Below are 7720 nucleotides of genomic sequence, written 5' to 3'. Positions count from 1 at the left end.
ATCCCATGTCCAGCTCAAAATAATTATTTCCTTTCTTACAGCCATTTGCTCACCCAATATTTCTTATTCAGTACTCCATGGGTTTTTTTAAAAATGTGAAAACTCATTACACACCCAAAACATATGATCACAGTTAGCTCTTTCTTCTCCATTACACCTCCTACAGTTATTTATTTATTTTTTTTATTTGCCATTTGTTAACCGGGAAAGTCCACTGGGCCATACAGAGCCCGTTTTCAGTGGAGACTGGAGGAGAAAAGCTCTACAGTACAATAAGAAAAAATAAAATTATATACATAGGTAGTATACATTATCTAACATATTGGATTAGAAAGTTAAAAAACAAACTTAGTAGATCAATAGCCAGACAAGTAATAGTGAGTAGATTACAAAGTTTTAAAGATTATAACTGCACAGCAGATTTTTTGATAATACACAGACTGAAAAAAAAGGGAGAGAATAAATCATTGGAGGTAGATATTCAATGAGGTAGTTTGCAAGTGCAGCTCCAGCTGGAAGATAGATAAGTGTGAAGAGAAGTTTTCAAGTGGCCAGGATTTGGAATTATTCTTGCTAACGGAAGAGCGCTCCAATGCAAAAGAGTAAGAGAAGAAAAGTTGGCCAGGTGGGAGGTTGGGTTTCTGAACCTGAAGAAGTTGTTGATTCTCAGCTCTAAGGGGCCTATTTGGGAGGTAGAAGGTGAAATAGAATTAAGGGTGAGACAATCAGAAGGTTTAAAGATAAGTTTGTGAGCAGTGGTAAGCTTTTGGAGTTTGTTGCAAATTTTGCAAATTTATTATAACATGTCTCGAGCTTAGCTTTTAGAGAGGGTTGGAGGTTGGTAAGTAGAGAGGTGCCATACATTAGGGAAGGGAGTAGGGAAGTTGAGGCAAGGGGCTAAGGAACAGGTTATGCCTATAGAACATTCCAAGTTTCTGATGTGTTTTTTGGATGTTTTGTTACAGGTCTATATCAAATTTTAAGTGTTTATCTATGAATACTCCTAGAAGTTTAGTGTGGCTTACAACTTCTGTTAGCCCTTTGCTTTGGGAGTAGATATTAAACATGGATTTGTCCGATAGAGTGGATTTTTTGGGGGTGAAAATCATTATCTTAGATTTATTTAGGTTAAGGGCTAAGTGGCTTTTAAACATGCAGGATTCGGTGGTGGAGAAGGACGTTTGGGTTTTGAGTTGGAGTTCATAAACAGAGTCAGCTGTGCAGATGATGGTTGAGTCATCTGCATATTGAATAAGGGCTCTATTGGTTGTAGATGTGTGGAAATTGTTAATGAAAATATTAAATAAGAGGGGACCAAGTATGGAGTCTTGAAGCACTCCAGTAGAGGTGTTACGATAAGAAGAGACAGAGTTTTGCCATTTGATGGCCTGCTGCTTGTCTTTTAGATAGCTAGAGAGCCATTTTAGAGTGGAGGTGGAAAATCCAAAGTTAGAGAGTTGTGGTAGTAGCAAAGGGTGGGAATCAGTATCAAATGCCTTAGACAGATCCAAGAATATGGCAGATTCTATTTTCCCATTATCACGAGCTCTGTTAACAGTATGCATGAAAAAAATAAGGGCAGTTGGAGTGCTGTGGCCAGGTCTGAAACCATGTTGTGTGGAGGACAGGAGGTGGTTATGAAGAAGATAGGACTTCAGCTGAAGGTGACTGCATTTTTCTAAGATCTTAGAGCGAGAGGAGAAGATAGCAATAGGCTGAAAGGTGGAGATACCTTTATTTTTGCACCTTTTATGAAGAGGAATAATGTAGGCTTTCTTCCATAATTTGGGCACATAAAATTCTTGAATGGATCTGTTAATTAGGATGCTTAAAGGGAATGCAATAGCATCAGCGGCAATCTTTAGAAATGTTAGGGGCAAATTGTCAGGTGCATTAGAGCATTGTTTAAGCTTGAGGAGTAGTCTTTTAATAGCTGTGATAAAAATGGGGTTGATAGTGAAATTAGGGGTAGAGTGAGGGTTGGGTTTAAGGGAGGATGTGATGGTAATAGAGATGGGGAAGGTGGTGGTGGTGGTGGGGGGGTTAGGTAGAGCAGTGATTTTATAATGTCTTTGTCATTCATTATCTGCCTGAGGAGAAATTCTTTGAAATCTCCTTTGGGTATAACAATACATATGCAAACATTCCAAGCAAAAATAGCACACCTTCTGCACTTGGTTGCATACCTGAGAGCCATACACACGTCTTCCCGTTCTTCTTCTTGTAAATTGCTTTCCTAGTCTCTTCCAGTCACTCTTCTCAATGTTGTCTAACCTCTTCTGATTGGTTTTATAGTTATGTAATATTTTATATGCACCACTAATTATCCTTTTTTAACAGCTGCTTCTGTTTTACATTTACCTAAAAGCTCTACCAGAGCAGGTCTTGCACTTAAAATCCCCCTATCCTTTTCTGTGTACTCTGAGATCAAGCCCTGGTATGGAAGGCAGTCTCTAGCCTGCAATCCCAATGTCTTCTTGGCCTCATCCTAATCTATTACCTTTCCTGCTTGAGTTATTTGCTCCCGATATCTTGGTTCATTTGCCAGGTTTTTCCCACAAATTTCAACCCCCTCTTTGCCTGTTTTCTGTACTCCTGCTTGCACTCATCTCTATTGGCCAAATCTTTTCCATTCTTGCCTTGGCATAATTCTAAGAATAATTTCTGCTAGTTTACGAATGTAATATTCTGTAAGGTTATTATTCTCCTTAAGGATCTGTATTCAATATCCAACTCTGTCTGTTTCTTGAACTTCTCCTTACCCCATCATCATCCTGACATCCCTTTCCACTATGAATTGTAACCTTCTGCTCGTGTTGTGTATATGAGCCTTAATGGTATATCAAATACCAATTTAAATCAGGCAAACCCAAACCTCCTTGTTGTATTGGAAGAATCAGCTTATCTCACTTAACTCCTGCCTTATTTATCTCCCAGATAGAGTCTTTCAATTCTTTACTAATTTTTGTTCACAGCTTCTTCTCAGGTTGATAAAAGTATGCCTGACCTGGCATACATGACTTCTTTCGGCTTTTCCCGTTTAGGGGTCGCCACAGCGGAACTCCGGACCGCTAATGATTGGCAGTAGATTTTTATGTGCTGGCTTGCCAGGCCTAACGCACAACCTTCAATGAAGGAACACCCATTCACGCATGTTGACACACAGAAGACGCTCTAACTGAGAATCGAATGTGCAACGTCTAACTGTGAGGTGACAACGCTACCGCAGCACCACCACCGCAGTACCTGCATACATGACTAAAGGGACCAAAACATTTTCACTACTTGTATCTTGCTATCCATATACATAAATAAGAGTTTCCAGTTTCTCAGTGTTTTGCATTATCCTTTGTTTAGTTTATTCCCACATATCCTTAGCTGTCATAACAGAAGCCTTTTTAATTCATACTTCTAAATACGTCTTATCATGTTCCCATAAATATGGGTATTTGCTGAATGAATTTGTGTGTGTATATATTTCACAGCTATTGCCTTTGTTTTGCCTTCATTCATTTTATATCCCAAAAAGACTTGGAACTGTCTCAAAATGTTCCATAACACTGAGATGTCCTTATCTGGATTTCTCAGGTATGATGGCTCTAAATATAAAGCAAATAACAAAGGGGAAATAGGACACCCCTCCCTAGTTCCTCTGTTCAAACACAGCTTATCTGAGAAGAACCCCCCCACACACCTACACACTTTAATTCTTGCCTCAGATCTTTCATATATCCTTCTAATTAACCTTAGACAATGGGCAAACTTTACATCAGCACCCTGATTGAACAAATTCCTCTGCTTTATACACATTTTCATAACATTTATGGAATATCTCTCAGGCTTTTACAGAATTTCGGGTTATTTTTCTTGCTATAGGTTCCCTAGGTTTGGTAACAACCCTTTCCACTTTCTGTTGCCTAGGTCATGCTAAATGTTTTTGTGCTCTGGAGTTGTTATCAAAAATAGTTGCTTAACTGCAATCTTTCTAAATGCATGTATATTACCCAGATACTCCCTTATTTTCTCTTTAGCACTCTGCATTTGCTCCTCTTCTTGTTCTGTGAGATTCCCCTTATTCTGCAGTACTTTAAATGTTGTTAGCCCTCCAAGTAACTTCTATTACTTCTTAACCATATCGCTTTCTCTTTTATTTTGTTCCTATTTTTAAACTCCATTTTAATTTTAACCCAGTCACTAGCTAGTCTACTACCCATTCCTTAAATTCTTTTTTAACAGGTACGTGGGAAAATGCCAGTGTCTTATTTTTACTTCATTACATGCATTTTTATTGTAATTTGTATTGACGCATGATCAGAAATAGTTATTGGATATGTGTTGAAGCTTTCAATTAAATGCACATGTTCCTGTGAAATATAATTTCTATCTAGTCTAGTCCAATTATTTTACCTTAGGTAATAATATGTAAATTCTGCCCAAGTTCCTATTACTGAATTCAGATCTTCTACACCAAATATTTTCATAAATTTCTTTCGAAATCTACCCCATTTTATTATATTGCCCCTTTTAGGTCCTACTGATGTCCTCACTATTGCAAATCAAATTATAGCCCACACCTATAAATAATATTCCCTATTGAAAGCTGATTATTTCTACCCAACATTTCTTAAGCACCATAATAGCAGATTTTGGTGAAATATAAATGCATTCCATTGTAATCCTTCTCACTTGCCAGTAGCCCCTTACTACCACAAATCTATCATTTTTGCCTTTTTCCCCTCATCTATCACTATTGGAGCCCCTCTAACAATTAATATAATTGCTCCCCTTTTCCTCTGTTCCTGATATTCTGCCAAATATCCATTTTGAAATTGTTTGTCAAATTCACATGCTCATTCCTTTCCAAATGTCTCTCCTGCAGCATTGCTATTTGCACTAGATTACTTAATATAATTCAATACTCTTTCCTTTTTATCTATACCTGTAAGCCTGTTCATGTTCCAAGATAATATGGACAGCATAGCCATCATGATAAAAAGCTATTGTCCCCACCTATTACACACGACAGATTTTTTTTTTAAATGTATTTCCAGCTTTTGTGTTACATTCATATACTAATGTTTGGCAGGCTGATTTTTTGTACAGTTGTTTCTTCTCATCTTCATTTGAACCTATGTCACATTTTCAAGACTTTTCTAATGAAAACCCTCAAACAAAAACTAAATACAAAACACCCTATCCCGTATTAACTTGGACCAAACATACAATGCTATGTACATCTTCAAAACATGAAGTTTAACCTTCCAGAAGGGAACATTTACCCAAATTGACCACTGCAACTACAGACATCATCTAACCTAAAATTAAGGTTACCCATGCTAAAGTGCATGCTACAGCCTGTGATCCCACTTACACTGATCACTGTCTGTTATTTTCTTATCTCTATACCCCCCTAGATATGAAAAAACAGCTTGTATGCTTTCAGAAAACATTAACTTTTAGCCCTAAGAAAAAGTGCACTGGCTTACATTGAGTAAAACTATATTGAACACTGTTCTAGTAACTGCATTAAAGTATTAAGACTGTTAAGGAGATTACCTCTTACTCACTTCCCATAATTTCAAACTTAATTTTTTCACTGAACTGCTTGTCGTTGTACCTTTAAATGTTGCATTTCCCTCAGCAAAGAAAACTGAGAATACTCAAGGTTAGCTACTTGCACCTACAGACAGCTCATCTCCATGGAAATGTACTCAACAATGTCTTTGTAAATTTCACTCAGACAGCTGGCTTCCACTGAACATTAGCCAGTGAAAAACAAAACAAGCTAATACCTTTGCAGTTGTAAGAAGCTTAACATTTTCATGGCTTTCATCATTTTGTCTTATTTTTCAAGCCTACATCCTTACAAAACACCTGTTTATAGCTTAAGCCAAAGGTATTAATCTAGACAATCACCCTGTAAAATAAAAAGAGAAAGATAACTTAATTTTACTTGTAATATTATTGGTGCACTTTTGCATCCGTTCCTCACCCCAGTAGCCCAAGATCACAGCATACAAACATTTTTGTCCAGCCTTTTTTCTCATTTACTTTAATATCTTTAATGCATACAATAGTCCTTGAAAAGATTCCACCCCTGCATTTCAAATACATGACTACAAACTACACAAAACTATTTTACTGTATATAACATGCAGTTTATATCATAAAATGTTTCATATAACTACAAATAAGAGCATTTTTATGTACAATGTACCCCCTTTTAGTGTCCTTCTAAACATCAATGATATAAAGTGGGGCTCATGATTTTAAGTCCACCAACACATTTAACAAAGTCAACAAAAGTCCAGTGTTTTTTAGCTACGTTTTCTTGCAAAACCATATTTCACAAATGTGATCAGATGTTTTATAGTCTTCCATTAATCCACTAGTGTCAGAATTACTGGTCGTCTTCCTGATCATTTCCCTTTCCCTACACTAGACTCTGTTTCAAGTCCAAGGTACTACTGTTTCTTCTGGTCAACTCCTATGCATTTTGTGTCTCTCAAACATTTTAGTTTGGAACATTGGAAAAGATTTCACTGTCAAAGTCTCTCTCTCAACCTTACTGTCAGAAGAATGAGAAGCTGAGTCCCCTTCTGCTTGTCGACTCACTTTTTGTTGTATAAACTTTTTTATTTGCTCCTTAGTCTGTTCTGCAACAGAATATGATGTTGATCCTCCAGGAAAAAAAAATTGAAGACAGCTGGATACAACAGCTTTAATCTCACACCTGCCTCTTTACATTACCTGATTGCTGAGATAAGTTTGCTTTTCTTCTGCCTGGTGTACAGTGAATAATCATTTTCTAGAAACACTTTGCTGTCTCTAATTTTTAATACTTTGTCCTTCTGCCACAGTTTTGTCAGGATCAGGTCTTTCTATTGGTATGATTGCATCTTTACTAATCCAGATCTATGCTGCTTTCTCATGGCAAGGTTTGGAGCATACACACAATGTGCCCTTTCAATTAAGAAATACTGTTGTGATACACCACTACAGTTGTTTATTTGTGCTTACATAAAATTAATAGAGCCTATTATTTCCAGTTTCTCTGGTACAGCAAGAAATCTTAGGTTTTCCTCTGTGTGCTTTGTCTTCTAATTCTGCTGTTTTTTTAACAGCTCTTCTTGAGAAACCTCACATCCAGTCAACTTTTTCTTCATGTCAGCCTCTGATTTTCCAGTTTTATCAGTACATCTGAATGTCTAGTTAAAGCTTCTTCTATTTTCTTCCAGCCTTTTGTTGATTAAATTGGTATATTCATTCAATGTTTCATTTATTTTAATCACCTCTGAGTACATTTGATTTATTATTTCCTCTAAATTACTGGAAGCCATCTCATTAACTAAAGTTGAAGCTTGCACGGCTTTTTCCTGAACAGCTGCAGAATCCTTCTCAGACAGTGTTTTCTCTTCACTTCTTCTGGTTGATTTTCTTTCCATTTTTTCCAAATGTTTTCTTTACTGGCATTCAGGCAATGTATTTTCTATCCAATCATTTTACAAAAAAGAAAAAAAAAGCATAATACGTAATACCGTATTGGATATAATTCTGTAAAAGATTAACTTTTAAACATGCCTTTTACTAAATTAAAATGCTTTGTGTAATCCTTATATATTTTTGGTTCAGGTTCATCTATACAAATTGCCACTTAACACCACAAATGGCAAATAAAAGATTTTTTAAAAGCTGTTTATAGACTCTGACTAAAAGTCCC

The sequence above is a fragment of the Protopterus annectens genome, chromosome 10.part0 (genome assembly GCF_019279795.1).
Source record: "Protopterus annectens isolate FY-2018-M chromosome 10.part0, PAN1.0, whole genome shotgun sequence".
Classification (NCBI taxonomy): domain Eukaryota; kingdom Metazoa; phylum Chordata; order Ceratodontiformes; family Protopteridae; genus Protopterus; species Protopterus annectens.
The sequence above is the reverse complement of the archived record's forward strand: the minus strand, read 5'-3'. Positions refer to the sequence as shown.